The sequence below is a fragment of the Macaca nemestrina genome, chromosome 18 (assembly GCF_043159975.1).
Source record: "Macaca nemestrina isolate mMacNem1 chromosome 18, mMacNem.hap1, whole genome shotgun sequence".
Classification (NCBI taxonomy): Eukaryota; Metazoa; Chordata; class Mammalia; order Primates; family Cercopithecidae; genus Macaca; species Macaca nemestrina.
The window spans coordinates 8,301,891-8,320,282 of NC_092142.1; the positions used below are offsets into that span (position 1 = coordinate 8,301,891).

General features: G+C 38.2%; 1 long non-coding RNA gene across 1 annotated transcript in view; it reads left to right on the forward strand.

Moving 5' to 3' along the window:
- Positions 1–1,089: 1,089 nt before the first annotated feature.
- LOC105467807 (uncharacterized) overlaps positions 1,090–18,392 on the forward strand; it is a 36,164-nt gene continuing 18,861 nt past the window's right edge. The window contains exons 1-2 of the long non-coding RNA XR_979147.2: positions 1,090–1,144; positions 12,061–12,138. This is a non-coding gene — a long non-coding RNA (uncharacterized lncRNA). The remainder of the gene's footprint in view (positions 1,145–12,060; positions 12,139–18,392) is intronic.

Below are 18,392 nucleotides of genomic sequence, written 5' to 3' on the forward strand. Positions count from 1 at the left end.
CTTAGGTTTCCTGCTCCAGACCCTATTTTCCCATCTCAATACAGGTGTCTTGATCTTTAGCAGAATGATCTTAATGGAAGGATTACACAGCTCAGGGTATTTAAGGAATAAAAATTTGTGCCTGAGATAAATGTATCTTGTTTTTACTTACTGGTATCCATTTCCCACTTTTCTGACAGCACCACTCTTTTACTTTAGGGAACTTCCATTTCTACATCCTGTGTGGTCCTAATAGAGCTTTAAATCTCAAACCCTGAGTTTGATGGCCCAGGATTGGTCAATAAAAATGCTTTACCAGCCTGAACTCAATAACTGGTTCAGGGATAAACCAAACGAGCCAATTAGAAACTTCCCTGAGAGCCTTCCTAGCTGGTAGATTTTTCTCTGAAACAGAAAGCTAAAAATATCATAGATTTGGAGTTTCCACTGATTATCTTGCTGTTTGTCTTCTTGGTTATCATGCAAGGAGCCATGTAGAGATCAAAATGGGAACAAAGAACGTCCCGAAGGTATAGTTCAAATCCCTATGTCTAGCTGTGCCCAAATCTCCCAATCCACTCCCCTAGGAATTTAAGAATTCCTAGTATAGGAGTTAATCAATTTACTCCTTTACTTGACTTGAGTTGGGTTTCTGCCATTTGCAACTAAAAGCCTGTATGGATACACTGTCACACAGAAGTACAGGTCTCAAGATTTGATAGCTGTTTTTCCATTAATTAAATCTAAATATCTGCCTCTGACAGGTGAAATTATGGTTTTTGGTGAGTAATGAAGAATTTTGAAGCAGAGTAATTTTTTTTCTTATTATTTTAGCAATTAGAGAGTAAAAGAAAAATGAAAGAGAACTTGGACTTTTCCAATATTTCAGTGAATGTCATATAAATGATCTTGAAATAATGCGGTCTGGGAGTATGCCATCTACTTTAAAATTTCAAATTCAAACACAGAGTCTCTGGTAATTATAACCACACTAACACCATCAAATCTTGCCACTGATGTGTGGGAGGATTAAATTCTGAAATAGAAGTTAGAATCAGAATTTGCCATTCTGATAAGACAATCAGCTGTCTTGTCAGCCTTTTCTCCCATCTCTCATCCACCCATATTGAGGACAAGCTGAGGATTACTCAAAATTCTAAAACAGGTGGTCTCGAGTGACTGACATTTGTCTTAGGAATAGGCACAATGTCCATATTAGCTTAGAGATCTTTGAATGTGGTCTGTAGATTGTCAAATATGCCCTGAGGTCCTAAATGTAAACAAGAAACCCCAAGTGAAAATTAACTTTATCCAAATAAATAAACTTTCTTTTTTCTTTTTTTTGAGACAGAGTCTCACTCTGTTGCCCAGGCTGGAGTGACTTAGTACGATCTCTGCCTCCCAGGTTTAAGCGGTTCTCCTGCCTCAGCCTACCAAGTGACTGAGATTACAGGTGTGGCCAACATGCCCAGCTAATTATTGTATTTTTGATAGAGACAGGGTTTCACCATGTTGGTCAGGCTGGTCTCAAACTCCTGACTTCAGGTAATACACCTGCCTCGGCCTCCCAAAGTCCTGGGATTATAGGCATGAGCCACCATGCCAGGCCCAAATAAATAAACTTTATCTATAGACCAATAAAATGTTTATTAAAATAAAAAAAATTCATAGCATTTGTATAATGTGAGTATATTTGCATGATGAGGATGGGAGGAAGTATAGAGCAGTGAGGACAGAGTCAGAGAACACAGAGATTAAAATGATTACGAAGAGGGCTGGGGGTTTACCCAAGGATGACTATTAGGTCTAAGTCGTGGGGTGCAATGCTGATCAGTAGAGCTGTGGAATGGAATGGTTGGAGAGACAGAGAGAGAAGGAGAAAGAGGAGAGAAATGCCAGGTTGTGTGTTGTGGATGAGGGATGCTATTTAACAAGAGAAGTCAGATTATAAAGGATCAAAAATGACAGTAAAGGAATAGAAAAGGAAGCTTATGAAAGTGGCTCTATAAAAATAGAGAAGACTGTACTTCCTCCTGGACAGTGGGTTGAAGAGAGAAATGTTTTATATATACGATCCAGAATTAGTAATCGATACCATGGTGATATGGGATGTGGGTTCTAGAGTTAAATAAGTGGGTTATTTATCTATGCCACAGAGCAGAGGGTCTCAGCTGGGGCTATTGTGTCCTCTAAGGAACATCTGTCAGTGTCTGGAGATGTTTTTGATCACAACTGGCAGAGGGGGTTGCTACTGCCATCTAGTTGGTAGAAGACTGGTAAGATGCTAAACATTCTACAAGGCAACGATTCAGCCCAAAAATAAGAGTGCTGAGATTAAGATTCAGCTCAAAGATGCCACAACAGCAACATTTCTTAAGCTCTTTAAAACTAGGTTCCCTTAACTGCAGAGTCATAATAACAATACCTGCTTCTTAGGCATTTGAGGATTTAATGAGCTAATAGGAGCAGAGTGCATGGTGCTAGTAAATCCTCAGACACACCGTCATCGTTGTTGTTTTTATCATTGTGTGATGGACCAAGATATTGACTGAGCCAGGATTCAAGGACAGGGCTTAATGCTAATGAGAAAGAAGATGGCTTTAACGGTTATGTGTCAAGGTCTTTGATTTCCTACTTCTCCCGTGTCAAGGTCTTTGATTTCCTACTTCTACTTTGTGGGGAGCAGTCGGGGCTGAAGAGAGAGGAGATGACCTTTAGAAATAGGTTTATTTTTTCCTTCAAGTCTGGAAAACCCCTGGGTGTACTGTTTTCAGATATAGAAATGCTTCCTGCAGTGGGATCTTTTGTTTGCTTGTTTGATTGTTTTGTTTACTCTTGGTAAGAATAATCAAGACTTGATCTCAGACCTGGAAAAGTGTATAAATGTATTTGTAAAGAGTACCTTGTTCTCTTTACAGATAAGATAAGAAAGATAATTTGGCAAATAAAAGTCTTCTCTGGCATACAAAAGATTTTAATCTATGTAAAAAGTTTGAAACAATTAGCATAAATATTATCCAAGAGTTCATGTCAATTTTTAAATGTTTGTTATTTTCATTATGCCATCAACTTCATTGCTAACTTAAAACATGTTTTTGCCCATTTCATTATTTAAAAACATTCTAATTTCAAGCTGAAACTATAATCAAGTAAGGAGAAGGACTGCTTATCTTTACCTAGGTTAGAACGAAAGCACTCCTGACAGAAATGATTCCCAGGCAATGGAGCTGATTCTATTTCCGTTGCTGTTGAGAATGATCTGTTTTGTGACAGGACAGATGGATAGATAGATACTCCTTTGGGGTACTTCCAACTGAAGGAGAAAAGCAGATTAACTAATGAATACATATATATGTGCATGTGTGTGTGTGTCTATGTGTGTATGTATACGTAAACATATAATGGATATATATCTGTTTTTATACACATATATATGCAAATAGAGAAGATGGTACTTACTCTGAACAGTGGGTTGAAGAGAGAAATGTTTTATATATATGAAGATTCAGAATTATATATATTCATTAGTTTTATATATAGAAACACATTTAGTATATTATATTTATATTTATATAAATATAAAACATGATATATTTATATATTATATATAAATAATGGATTGATATATTGACTGTTATATATAACTAATGGATATGCTATGTATGTATGGAATTCATATGTATGGAATTTCATACAATTCCATATGTGTGGAATACATATATTAAATATATATCCATTAGTTTTATGTATATATAGTCATATATATAACTTATATAAGTCACATATATTACTAATGGATGTATATTGAATATAAATATTCAAATATAAATATTCAATATCTATAGAATAGATATTATGTAGTCATATATAATAACTAATGGATACATATTTGAATATATATATAATGGATATATATATATTTGAATAATTGCATGTGTTATGCCTGCACATTTTTCTATTTTCCAAGGTGGAATAAAAAGAGATTGAATAGATCTTACGAAATTGATTTGTTGCCAGCTTGTAGCAAGGACTGTGTGTGGAGGGGGTGTATGTGTGTGTGTGTGTGTGTGCATACGTGTGTGTGTGTGTGAAATAAAAATTGCCTGAAAAAGAGTTGGGGAGAGGTGCACATTTGAAAGATTCCTACTCTAGTCAGAGTCACTTAGCCCCTTAATCCCTTACATTGGCAGCTGAATCCCAAGGATGTGTTCTGGTGCACAGAAGAGCAATAAACAAACACAGCTCAGGGCTCCTGGCATCGTGGAAAAAATCATCGCCTATTTCTTGTAAATAGATTGCAATAAAACAATAGTGACGGAACATTTGGTGGAAGAGAGAATCAACCAAGAGGAACTCTGACTTGGTGGCCTTTAAGCTACAAAAACAAACACAGGAGCATTGAAATGGACTCGAATGAATCCTTTAAAGACGACTAGCTTTTGAAGGTTTATTAATCAACCTCTTGGCCAGACTACCAGACTATTTTAACTAGAATGAAGGTGAAATCAAGTAATAAAAAAAATAGTTGATTGACCAAGCAGGAGATGTGTGTTCCAACATCAACAATTAATTTTTTTTTCCCCCTTGCCTTATTTTCGTGTCTCTGCAGTGGTCAGATCCTGGGTCTGCCTTTCACAGACCGGTTAAAAGGAAAATGAAAAAGCAATGTTCTTTGTCGTGGACATGTGTGGCAGCCTTTTCAGAATTTCTTTGCTTTTTCCCTTCCTGACCATACCTGATTTGCATTTGGGGACCCAGGTGATGCTGATGTACCCCTTCTTTGGAAGGGTGCGGGCTGGAGCTCATGGCTTAGGTTAAATCCATTAAGTCATTACGGTCCCTCCGGCCACCATGATTGGTTTATCCATTGCATGGGATCTAATCTGGTCTGCTTTGTTATTCCAGCCAATATATTCTCCTCATAATTAAGTCCGTTCAAATGAGTTTTCTATTTTTTTGTCTTTTAAAAAAACTATTATTTTAAATTCAGGGGTACTAGTGCAGGTTTGTTACATAGGTAAAGTTGTGTCATGGGGATTTGTTGTACAGATTATTTCATCACCCAGGTGTTGAGCCTGGTACCAATTAGTTGCTTTTCCTGATCCTCTCCCTTCTCCCACCCTCCACCCTCTGAAAGGCCCCCGTGTGTGTTGTTTCCCTCTATGTGTCCATGTGTTCTCATCATTTAGCTCCCACTTATAAGTAAGGACATGCGGTATTTGGTTTTCTATTCCTGTGTTAGTTTGCTAAGTATAAGGGCCTCAAACTCTATCCATGTCCCTGCAAAGGACCACGATCTCATTCTTTTTTACGGTTACATAGTATTCCATAGTATATATGTACCACATTTTCTTTATCCAGTCTACCATTGATGAGCATTTAGGTTGATTTTTTTTGTTGTTATTATGAATAATCCTACAATGAACATACACATGCATGTGTCTTTATAATAGAATGATTTCTTTTCGCTTTGGGTATATACCCAGTAATGGAATTGCTGGGTCGAATGGCATTTCTGCCTTTCGGTCTTTGAGGAATCGCCAGACTGTCTTCCACAATGACTGAACTACTTTAGACTCCCACCAACAGTGTATTAGCATTCTTTTATCAATAACCCAAAACATCTTGACTGACATGGTGGTCCCATATCCCAGTGTCTCAGTTGCTCAAATTGATACTCCATGCATTAATTTTCTACTGCTGCTGTGACAAATTACCACCAACTTTGTGGCTTAAAACAGCATGAATACATTATCTTACAGTCTGAAGGTGAGAAGTGTGACATAGTTCTCACCGAACTAAAAATCAAGGTGCTGGCAGGGCGGCACTTCTTGCTGAAGGCTTGCTGAAGGGTAGAATCTATATCCTTGGCATTTCATCTTCTGGAGGCTGCCCACATTTGTGGTCTTTTCCTCTGTCTCCAGAGTCAGCAATGCAGTATCTCTCTGACTCTGATTTGCTCCTCACATCTCTTTCTCTGACTCATTTCTTCTGTCTGTCTCCTTCTTTGTTTGTTTTCTTTTTTTGTTGTTGTTGTTTGTTTGTTTGGTTTGGGGTTTTTTTTGTTTTGTTTTGTTTTGTTTTTGAGACGAAGTTTCACTCTTGTCGCCCAGGCTAAAGTGCAGTGGCATGATCTTGGCTCACCACAACCTCCGCCTCCCAGTTTCAAGCAATTCTCCTGCCTTAGCCTCCTGAGTAGCTGGGATTACAGGCATGTCACCACGCCCGGCTAATTGGTCAGGCTGGTCTCGAATTCCCGACCTCAAGTGATCGGCTCACCTTGGCCTCCCAAACTGCTAGGGTTACAGACATGAGCCACCACACCCAGCCCTCCTTCTTTCATTTTTAAGAATCTTGTAATTAAATTGGGCCCGACTAGATAATCCAGAATAATCTCCCCCTCTCAAGGCCAGCTGATTAGCAACCTTAATGCTATCAGCAACCTTAATGCTATCTACAACCTTAATCCAATTTCTCTTTATAAAGCAACACATACATAGTTGCAAGTAATGGACATGGGCAATTTCGAAACACTGTTCTGTTTACCATGTTTAATTATTCGGGAATTTTTTAATGAAACTTTTCCATGTTTACTAACGTGGAGATTTGGAGTCAAATGGAGTTGATGTTAGATGGTAATTATGAAGTCTGTTATTTTGACATTGCCACTGTCACATGTCTATATTGAAGTGCCTATGTAAACATTATTTTAAAAATAAGGGTTTTTTGTATAGATTCAGAGAGTAAAAATGCAATTTTTATACAGACATATTGCATAGTGGTGAACTCTGGGCTTTTAGAGTAACTATCATCCAAATAGTGTACATTGAACTGATTCAGTAATTTCTCATTCCTCACTTCTCTTCAACCCTCTCACTTTTGTGAGTCTTTGATGTCTATTATTCCACACTCTCTATCTGTGTGTACACATTATTTAGATCCTACTTATAAACAAGAACATGTGGTATTTGACTTTCTGTTTCTGAGTTGTGGAAAACAGCTTCCAGTTCCATCCATGTAGCAACATAAGATGATGCAAAATATGTGATTTCATTCTTTTGTATGGCTGAGTAGCATTCTATTTTTTATATTTATATGTATACTGTATATGTATCTATATAGACTATATATGGTATATATCTATATAAACTGTGTATATTAATACTCTATATATTAATACTGTATATATATATACAGTATTGAGATGTTGTATATTTTCTTATCCAATCATCCATTGGTGGACAGTTAGATTGATTTCATATCTTTGCTATTGTGAATAGTGCTGTAATCAACATACAAGTGTAGGTATCTTTTTGATATAATGAGGTATATAATGAGGTACTTTCCTTTGGATAGATATACAGCTGCGGGATTGCTGTATTAAATGGTAGTTCCATTTTTAGTTCTTTGAGAAATCTCCATACCATTTTTCGTAGAAGTTGTGCTAGTTTACATTCCCACCAACAGTGTATGAGTATACTCTTTTTTCTGCATCGTGGTCAACATCTGTTATTTTTTGACTTTTTAATAGTAGCCACTCTGACTGGTATCTCACTGTGGTCTTAATTTGCATTTTTCTGATGATTAGTGATGTTTGAAGTTTTAAATATGTTTAAATATGTTTCTTACCCATTTGTGTGTCTTCTCTTGAAAAATGTCTGTTCATGGTTTTCGTTGCTTTTGTTCAATTGTTTAAGTTCCTCGTAGATTCTGGATATTGGTCCTTTGTCAAATGCAGAGTTTGCAAATATCTTCTCCCATTCTGCAGTTTGTCCATTCACTCTTTTGATTTTCACTTACGGCAATCTAATTCTCCCAGCAGAATTTATTGAATAAGGAGGTCTTTCCCCAATATATGTTTTTGTCTACTTTGTCAAACATCAGCTGACGGTATGTATGTGACTTTATTTCTGAGTTCTCTATTCTTTCCAGTTTATCTGTATGTCTATTTTTATACCAGTACCATGCTGTTTTGGTTACTATAGCCTTGTAGTATAATTTAAAGTCAGATAAGGTGATGCTTGTGGATTTTGCTTAGGTTAATTTTGGCTATTTGGGCTCTTTTTTGGTTCCATGTGAACTTTAGGTTTGTTTTTCTAATTTGTGAAAAATTATATTGGTATTTGATAGGAATTTCATTACGCTTGTATTAGGTTGTTGCAAAAGTAATTGAGGTTTTTGCCCTTGAAGGTAATGACAAAAACCACAATTACTTTTGCATGAACCAAATAGATTCCTTTGGACAATATAGTCATTTAAATGATACTGACTCTTCTGATCCATGAGCATGGGATGTTTTTCCATGTGTTTGTGTCATCTACAACTTATTTTATTTGTGTTTTGTAGTTTTTCTTGTAGAGACCTTTCACCTCCTTGGTTAAATGTATTCCCAGGTAATTCTTTTTTTTTTTTTTTTTTGTAGGTATAGTAAATGGGATGACTTCTTGATTTGATTATCAGCTTGATCGTTATTGTTGTATAGAAGTGCTGCTGCTGCTGAGTTTTGTACATTAATTTTGTATTCTGAAACTACTGAAGTCATTGATCAAATCTAGGAGTCTTTTGGAGGAGCCTTTAGGGTTTTCTTAGGGAGAAGGTAAGAAAACCAGTAACAGGGTGAGGATAAGTAATGGGATGGACCATAAAATGATCCGCCATGAGTAGGGTCAGGGCCAGGCTCTATGGAACCTGATGGTTATAGAATTTCAAGGCCCTCTGTAAGAAAAAGATTGCAAAAGCACAAGCAAAAACATGTTACAAAAGTAAGTATTTATTTAGAATTAGAATATAAATCACAACAAATTGCCCAGATTTCTACAATCTTATCAAAAAGCACAAATATTACAAAATTCAAAGAAATAATGTAATATTCTCTATTTATTATCGCCTTGATACACTTCCAGGATACATTTTTCTTACTCCTTTTAGCTGCAAATTTTATTGCTTTTTCATATGACAACAACTTGGTAATACTTTTCATAGAAAAGAAAGATTATGGTTTTGTTGATTGGGATGTATTTCTATTATTATTGATGGTTGTGTTTTATAAAACATGTGTCTATACAGTGAGAACTGTCTGTAGTATACCTGAAGGATTTCACCCTAAATATTCAAAAGATCTAATGAATTTTATTTATCTAATATGTTTCCTATGTACATCTATAAACTATGTGATATTTAAAATTGTATTGGCTGCATTTTTCCAGTATACTCCTTTTGGTAATAAATTTTATTTTGAGTAGTTATCAGTGAGAGCCAAGTCAGTTACACATATTTTATATATCTTATGATTGGAAGAATTTTCTACAGACTTGTTTCTACCATCTTTCATTTCAAGTCTTATTCCTCCCTCACTGCTCACATATTTCCCGGGCTTGGGGCTACAGAACCCAGGCACATCACAAAATAACCTTTTCCCAGCATTTTCATATCACGACTCCTGATGGGTAAACATAGTGGGTGGAACACATATTTCTTGAAGGCATTCCTACACTGGGATGTAACAGTAGTTTAATTCTCCATAAAAGTGACTGAAAACTACATTAATATGTCACACTCAATCCAACTAAATGTAGCTCCCACTCAAATCTCTTTGATGGATCACCAAAATACCTGTTCCATTTGGACAACCATATCACAAGAGGAAGTGTAATTAAGAAGGTTGATGGGATATCATTAATAGTCTTAACTGATAGCAGGTAAAATACTTTGGCTTTGACATTTTTAGAAAATCTATGACCATATATATACATTGCTAGGCTTCCTCCCAGGGTCTTGAAGAAAACCAGTGTAAGTAAACATCCTTGAAGCATGAGATGAGCTTGAGAAATGGTAGAATGTTCATAAATGTGATAAAAGAGAGGGAAGGAGGTGAGGTTTTTAGTGCATAAATTATGGGATAAACTGAAAGTTTTGGGGACTGCTATTTATTTTATTGGCTGAGTCGAAGTATTCCTGCCTCTAAACCCGTATGACACAGATTTGAAATGGATATTTTACTCTCTCAACCTCCACTCATTTGGTATTTTACCATTTTCAAAACTTTTTACATTCATGATCTCATTAGAATGCTATTTTCTTAAGTTTTCCTATAGCATCTAGCTTATTTTAAGGTACTCATGCAATGTCAATGATCTGTGTTTTTGTATGTGTACATGTGTGCCCTCTTCTGACCAAAGAGAATTTATTATTGAGCCACACATGTCTTTTAGGATGAGTATTCTCCAAAGATCCTGGTTGAACTTCTCTATCTGTCTACTAGACATGAGCAGATATGGACCCTAAGAGAGGTTAAAATAGAACCACCCCACCAGCTTCAAAATATATACTCTTTTAATACCCACAACACTGGCCTTCATTTAATAATAAATATTCTTTGAATATCTACTACGTTGTAAGCACTCTGCAGAGTAGTTGAAGAAAACAATGAGCAAAACTGGGAAACACTTTGACAAGAAGCAAAAAGATTGTGGGTATTCTGTCTAAAAGTCTCTTCATCATCTCAGTTCCTGTCCATCGTCGAGCTGTTTCTCAGCTCTGCAAATTGTAGGAAACAGATAGCAATGCAAACGATTCTTGTGCATAGACATGCAAATTCTGTCCCATGGAATGCAATTGATTCTTGCCCTGTGGACATCGACCAGTTTTGCTTCTACTTGTGAATTATTTTCAAGATTCCTGATGTCTATATGTGTATCTGCTTTTTGGATTCTTCTTTGAATTATTTGTGACATCTTATGGGTTTCTGCATTAACTAAAGGGCTAACTGGAATCTTTTGACAAACATTCATGTTATATTTGTAAAACAGTCATGATTTTACTGTTTTTAAACATTGCAACCTCAAAACTCAAAATTTTACTAGTTTTAAACATTGCAGCCTCAAAACTCAGCAACACAAAATGGGCTTCCTGGAGGTTACAGCTTGAAGACACACCTTAACCACATTATCTCATGCCACTACACATGGGCAGGCTCTTTGGGAGTCCTGAGAGTCTGTACTGGGGGAACTGATATTGTCTATTTGATCACTGCAGACTCCCCTGTGAAAGTGACATGTGAGTTGACCAAGTACGGGGTTTATAAGGTGTGCATAGCATGTGTAGAAGGAGAGAGGAATTTAGGAGCAAGCCAGCTTGTCACAGAAGCTGCTCGAGGTCATTTCTTCCAGGAGGAGATTTGTGGTCCTGGGAAGGGTGGCCTTTGGACAATACTTCAGAGAAGCTGGGAGATTTGGCAACTGCCGTTGTCTGTGTTTTGTGATAAGACAGTCAGTGAGTGATCTTCAGATTGGCTGAGGCCAGGGGTGTGGGGAGATGAGAGCCAAGAACCTGGGGGCTGGCTGTCGCTCACCTCCCTTTCCTGGGATGAGTGTTCCAAGCACTTGTTTTGATGATCAAACAGTCTCTTTTTTGAAACATATTCACTCTAGGCCTTGACGACAACACTGCATTTCAAAAAGTGGTGGCATCATTAAGAAAGAAGGATCCTGGCTTTTCTCTGTGACCAGCATAGGCCATGAAAGCTTTTTCCACCAAATTTCGTTGTTATTTAATAAGGATCATGTTACAGTGTTCTGACCACTTTTATTCTGGAAGCTGGCTGCAGGTGATTTTTTTGTGAGCATACCCCTCTACCTGGGATGCTCTTTCTCAGAGAGTCTCTCTTCCCTGTACTTCATTTACTTTTCTACCACAGGGTCATTTCCTCTGAATGGCCTTTCCAGATTGCCCAATCTAAAACACATCTTTCCCTCAATCTCTACTGTTATATCCTGCTGCAGCATAGCGTGAAAAAAAATTATGGGAGATCTTTTGGACTGAGCTCCTGCACTAGGCCCCAGTAGACGGTACCAAATCAAGTGGAATCACGCATGCTAAATGCTACATTGTCAAACTAAAACTTAAAGGAAGCAGATAGATCCCCAAACAGGCCAGTTTTTCCTGAAAACAGGAGGTTCCAGTCTCCTTGAGTCTGCATAATAGGAAAGTCCACTCTGCTTTCACTCTTACAGAAAAGGTAACTTAAAGTAACAATGTTAAACAATGTGACCCGCCAGATAGCTGATAAAACATTATTTCTAGGTTGTGTCTGTGCAAGTGACTCCGGAAGACATCAGCATTTGCATCGGTAGACTGAAAAATGAAGATATTCTCACCAAGGTGAGTGGGCACCATCCAATCTGCTGAGGGGTAGAATAGAGCAAAAAGGTAGAGGAAGGGCAAATTTACTCTCTCCGCTTGAGCTGGGACATCCATCTTCTCCTGTCCTCAGACGCTGGCACGTCTCGCTCTTGGAATTTTAGACTTAGGCCAGGACTAACACCATTGGCCTTACTTTCCATTCTCAGGCCTTCAGACTGAGATTAAATCACACCACCAGCTTTCCTGGTTCGCTAGCTTGCAGATGGCAGATCATGAAACCTCTTTGCCTTCATAACCACAAGTGCTAATTCCTATAATAAACCTCCTTTATATCTTTCTCTGTATGTCCTGTTGATTATGCTTCTCTAGATAACCCTGTCTAATACAGACAGTCATCTGCATTTAGAACTAGATAACCCTGTCTAATATAGACAGTCATCTGCATTTAGAACTAGCAACCCCTGCAACAACATGGGTGGAACCGGAGGTCATGATATTAAGTGAAATACGCCAGGCACAGAAAGACCAATGTCACATGTTCTCACTTATTTGTGGAATCTGAAAATCAAAATGATTGAACTCATGGACATAGAGGGTAGAAAGATGTTTACTAGGGCCTGGGAAGGGTGGGGTATGGGGTACAGGGGAGAGGTATGAAAGGTTAATGAGTATAAAAAAAAGTAGTTAGAAAGAATGAATAAGACCTAATATTTGATAGCACAACAGGGTGACTATAGTCAATAATAACTTAATTCTACACTTCAAAATAATGAAAAGAATGTAATTGGATTATTTGTGACACAAAAGAGAAATGCTTGAGGGGATGGAGACTCCCACTCTCCAAGATGTGATTATGATGCATTGCATGCCTGTATCAAAACATTTCATGTACCCCATAAATATATACACCTGCTATGTACCCTCATAGATTAAAAATAAAAACAAAATAATAAAAAAGCAGAGTAGAACTAGTAACCCAGACAATTGTAAGGAACCAAGAAGTTTGAGAATCTATGGCAAAGAAAATCACTTTGGTATGGAACTTTTGGGCTTAATTCTCAAGAGTGTAGAGGTAGAGAAAATCAAGACTTATTTCAATGTCACCTCTGCTTATTTTATCCCCCCTTTAAACTGAGAGCTTCTAAAGATCATGTTTATCTTGTTCAGAGCTCTATTCCTACTTACTAGCATAGTGATCAGTATATGATAGTGCTCAGTAGACATTTGCTGAATAGACACAAAGAAAACAATATGAAAGAATGCAAGTTGAATTGGCATAAGAGTTATTTTAGCAAACAAGATTATTTCAACAAATAAGATTTATTTTGCATTTACTATGTGCCAGACACTGTTCAGGAATGAGGATACTGTTGTGAGCAAGACAGGCAAGTACCTACTCTTATTAAATCTATGTTTTATTGGAAAAATATAAGCAATAAAAGAAGTTTATTTCTCAAAGTAATAGGCACAATAAAGAAAATAAAATAGAGAATTGGTGTAAAAGTCAGATGGGTCACTTCTCTAACTTCTACTTTCATATTTTGGTGTTTAGCTATCCAACCACCAGGTGCATAAACTCTGATTAGGAACCAATGGTGGTAATTCCTTTCTCCTTGGCAGTGGTTGGTTTAGAGGTGGGCAGGTAATTCAGCTCTGGCCAATGAAAGGTGCGGCAAAGTGTGTCGCTAAAGCCGGGCCTATCTGCAAAAAGTTCCTTTGCTCTTTGCATACTATACACATATGTGCAATGGCCTTTTCTTCTCATGGACTTGATTGTGTTTGCATATGATACCCAGAGTCTCACATCATTTTGTGGCCATGAACTGGGACAGCAGAACAATGTCACATAACTAGGTTCCTGATGACATCACTGAAAAGCTGAATTTACCAACTGTGGATCCATCTACCTACATTACATGACATGCTGCATCTTCTTTATTTTCGAAACTGGTTTGAGTTGAGTTGTCTCTGCTTGAATCAAAAGCACCCTAAATAATGCAATGAAATAGAGGATGTTGGGCTGGCAGCGAATGGAGGTGTCCAAAGATGAACTCTCTGATGTGGTGATATTTGAGTTGGATACTTAAAAATGGGAAAGCCACGGCTGGGTGCGGTGGCTCGCCCCTGTAATCCCAGCACTTTGGGAGACCGAGGCGGGCAGATCACCTGAGGTCGGGAGTTTGAGACCAGCCTGACCAACGTGGAGAAACCCCGTCTCTACTAAAGATACAAAACATTAGTCAAGCGAGGTGGCACATGTCTGTAATCCCAGTTACTCGGGAGGCTGAGGCAGGAGAATCATTTAAACCCAGGAGGCGGATGCTGCGATGAGCCAAGATCACGCCATTGCACTCCAGCCTGGGCAGCAAGAGTGAAACTTCATCTCAAAAAAAAAAAAAAAGTAAAGACTCAATCCTCTGAATCCCTGAGAGCAATGAACTCAGGCAAACAGGACACCAAGTGCAAACATCCTATAATGGTAATAAACATGATGTGTTCAAGGACTTGAAAGGCGGCCAGCTTAGGTGAGGAATGGACCAGGTTGTGTGGATCCAACAGCAGCACCATTTAAGACCCCAGAGATAAAGGCAGAGACCAGATAAAGCAGATGTCGTAGGCTTATTAGCGTCTCCCTTCCAAAGATGGCCACATCCTAATTCCAAGAACCTATGAACCTCGTGAATATGTGACCTTAACTGGTAAAAAGGGTTTTGCTAATCTGATGACCTTTAGAAACTGGAGGTGGTGAGATGATCTTGGATTATCCCATGAACCCAATAAAGTCATAAGGGTCTCTGTAAAGGTCCTTGTAAGAGACGGGAGGGTCAAATAGGAAGAGAGAAGGCAAAGTGATGAGAGAGCAGAGGGAGAAAAGACTATGTGATGCTAAGCCAGGAGCCAAGGAATGAAGATGTTGAAAAAAGGCAAAGAAACAAGTGATCCTGTACAGCAGCAGTCCCCAACCTTTTTGGCACCGGGGACCAGTTTCATGGAAGACAATTTTTCCATGAACCCAGAGCGTGGGCCGGGGGGGTGGTTTTCGATGATTCAAGTGCATTACATTTATTGTGCACTTCATTTCTATTATTACATTGTAATATATAATGAAATAATTATACAACTCACCATCATGTAGAATCAGTGTGACCCTGAGCTTGTTTTCCTGCAACTAGATGGTCCCAATAATAGATCATCAGGCACTGGATTCTCATGAGGAGCATACAACCTAGTTTCCTCGCATGCACAGCTCACAGTAGGGTTTGCACTCCTATGAGAATTGAATGCTGCTGATGATCTGATAGGAGACAGAGCTCAGGCAGTCATGTGAACGATGGGGAGCAGCTATACACACAGATGAAGCTTCACTGCCTCACCCACTGCTCTCCTCCTGCTGTGCAGCTCAGTTCCTAACTGGCCACAGCTGGGGCTTGGAGACCCCTCCTGTAAAGGTCCTTGTAAGACGTGAGAGAGTCAGATAGGGAGAAAGAAGGCAATGTGATAAAGCAGAGGGAAAAAAGACTATGTGATGTGGGGCTGGGAACCAAGGAATGAGCCTGTCTGGAAAAGGCTAAGAAACAAGTTGTCCTCTAGAGCCTCCAGAAGGAGTGAGTCCTGCCAATGCAATAACCTTAGGTCAGTAAAACTGATTTTAGACTTCCGATCTTCAGAACAGCAGGGTAGTACCTTTGTGTTGTTTTAAGTTGCTAAGTTTGTGGATGGTAACAGCAGCCACAGGAAACAAATACAATAGAGCATTGCACACCATGGTAAGAAGTTTAATCGAATGAAGGGTTTTATGTAAGGGAGTATTATCACAGGTACGGAGATATAACTGCAACAGAGGAAGAGTAGAACCAGATATGACTGCACTTGTCAAGAAGAGAGGGGATTGTGGATGTGAAGGCAAAAGGGAAGGTGTGACTAACCATTGGATGGTTACCAAACAATCCAATACCCAATATCTACCCATTGGATTGTTACCAAACCTTTCAATATCCAATATCTGATATCCACCAAATAGGATGACTAACCATTTCCATTTACTGAGGATAAAGGGAGGAGTTTCTATTTTAAAATGGAGATAGCCCTTGCAAACCACCCTGGCTTATCTGGGACTAAGGAGCCTCCTGAGAAGTGGGACTTTCATTGCTATTAGGTTGGTGCAAAGGTATTAAAAGTCATGGCAAAAACCTCAATTACCTTTGCACCAACCTAATAAAATCGAGAGAGTCTCAGGCAACCCTGGACAAGCTGATCATCCTAGTGAGAAGTGACTTTAAGGTACAGTTTACTCATAAACAATGTGGAGGTTAGGGGTAACCCCCTCACTCCGTGTAGGTTGAAAATCTATCTATGACTTTTGACTTCACAAAAACTGAACTACTAATAGCCTGCCATTGACTTGAAGCCTTAATAATAAATTGGTTAAAACACGTTTTGTATGTTGTATGTATTATATACTGTCTTCTTACAGTAAAGTAACATAGAGAAAAGAAAATATTATTAAGAAAATCACAAAAAATGTATTTACTTTTCATGAAGTGAACATGGATCATCAGAAAGGTTTCATCCCTCTTGTCTTCATGTTGAATATTCTGAGGAGGAAGAGAAGGAGCAGGAAATAGAGGGATTGTTCTTGTGTTCTCAGGGGTGGTAGAGGTGGATGAAAATCCCAGTATAAGTGGACCTGCACAGTTCAAAGGGTCTAGTACGTATCTATAGGAGACAGAACCAACAGAACTTGCTGATTTGTTTGTGGTAAGAGGTGGGAGATCTAATTGATACCTAGATTTTGGCCAGAAATGGAATGCATGGTAATTCCATTTTAAAAACTCAGGGAGACTGAATGAAGAGCATATTAGCAGGAAACTAAACGAGTCGATTGGACCCCAACTTTGGAAGTTCCTGTAGGAGAGGAGAAGGATACTAATGAAAATAATTTGGTGCCACAAAAAACAAAGTATTCTACCTTAGCATTTTGTTAAGCACAAGCCTTGAAGTTATTCAGTCCAGAGGCTACTTTTTCTTCATCTGAAATGATTGTGACAACAGCTTCGTACTTACAAATTGAGTTTGTCTTCTAAGGTGTTTGCTAGAGCTTTACAAGAGGCTTAATCAGTTTCACATGAATTAATGATGGCTATCAAATGGGGGGGAGGAGAACGAATTCCAAATAAATACTTATTGCATAATTGAAGTTGCAAGAATCCACTATGAATAAAATATATTTGTATTTACAATGCATAAATCTGATGGTGACACTGTGGGGCAACACACGGCTTTTTGATAAGAACCTTGAACAGTGTTAAATTAGTAATAGGCTGAATACATTTCTTAATTATGTCACGAGCGTTGTGCTCGGAAATACCATTTGCAATAAATTGAGTCCCATTTGTATGCATGCAGTACAAGGAGAAAGTGCTGTATTTTGAAAATCCTAATGTACTCATGGGAACACAGGTTAATGTCATCTACTGCTTCAAATTAGTCCTTTGTTTCAGAGCTTGCGATTGCATTAAGACTTATCATGTACTCTTTTCATCAAGTTAATAATTACTATAGATTTACATATCCCGCCACAAGCAGAAACATGGGTCCTTCAGGGCTGCACAGAATGGAAAGCAGTTATATGAGAGAAGTGTGTATATATATGTATATACATACATACATACATACATATATATGTGGATATATACACACACACATATACGTTCCTTTTTAAAATAGAACCTTTTTCTTATTGAAATGATTGTAAAATAGGTAAAGACAAACTTACAACCAGAAAAACCATGTAGCGAGTTGAATAGTGACACAGACACACAAAATATCCAAGTTCTTATTCCTGGACCTTTGAATTTGACCGTTTTTTTGGAGATGGGATCTTTGAAAATATGATTAAGTTAATGATCTCAAGGAGTGGGCCTTACTTTCAATGACATATATTCTTATAAAGAAAGGTTTGAGGCCAGGCATGGGGGCTCACACCTATAATCCCAGCACTTTGGGAGGCCAAGGTGGGAGGATCACTTGAGCCCAGGAATTTGAGACTAGCCTAGGCCATGTAGTGAGAACCCCATCTTAAAAAAAAAAAAAGAAAGAAAGAAAGAAAGAACCGAGTGTGATGCCTCGTGCCTGTAGTCCCAGCTACTTGGGAGGCTGAGGTGGGAGAATCACTTGAGCCTAGAAAGTCAAGTCAAGGCTGCAGTGAGCTATGATTGCATCACTGCACTCTAGCCTGTGAGACAGAGCCAGATCTTGTCTCAAGAAAAATC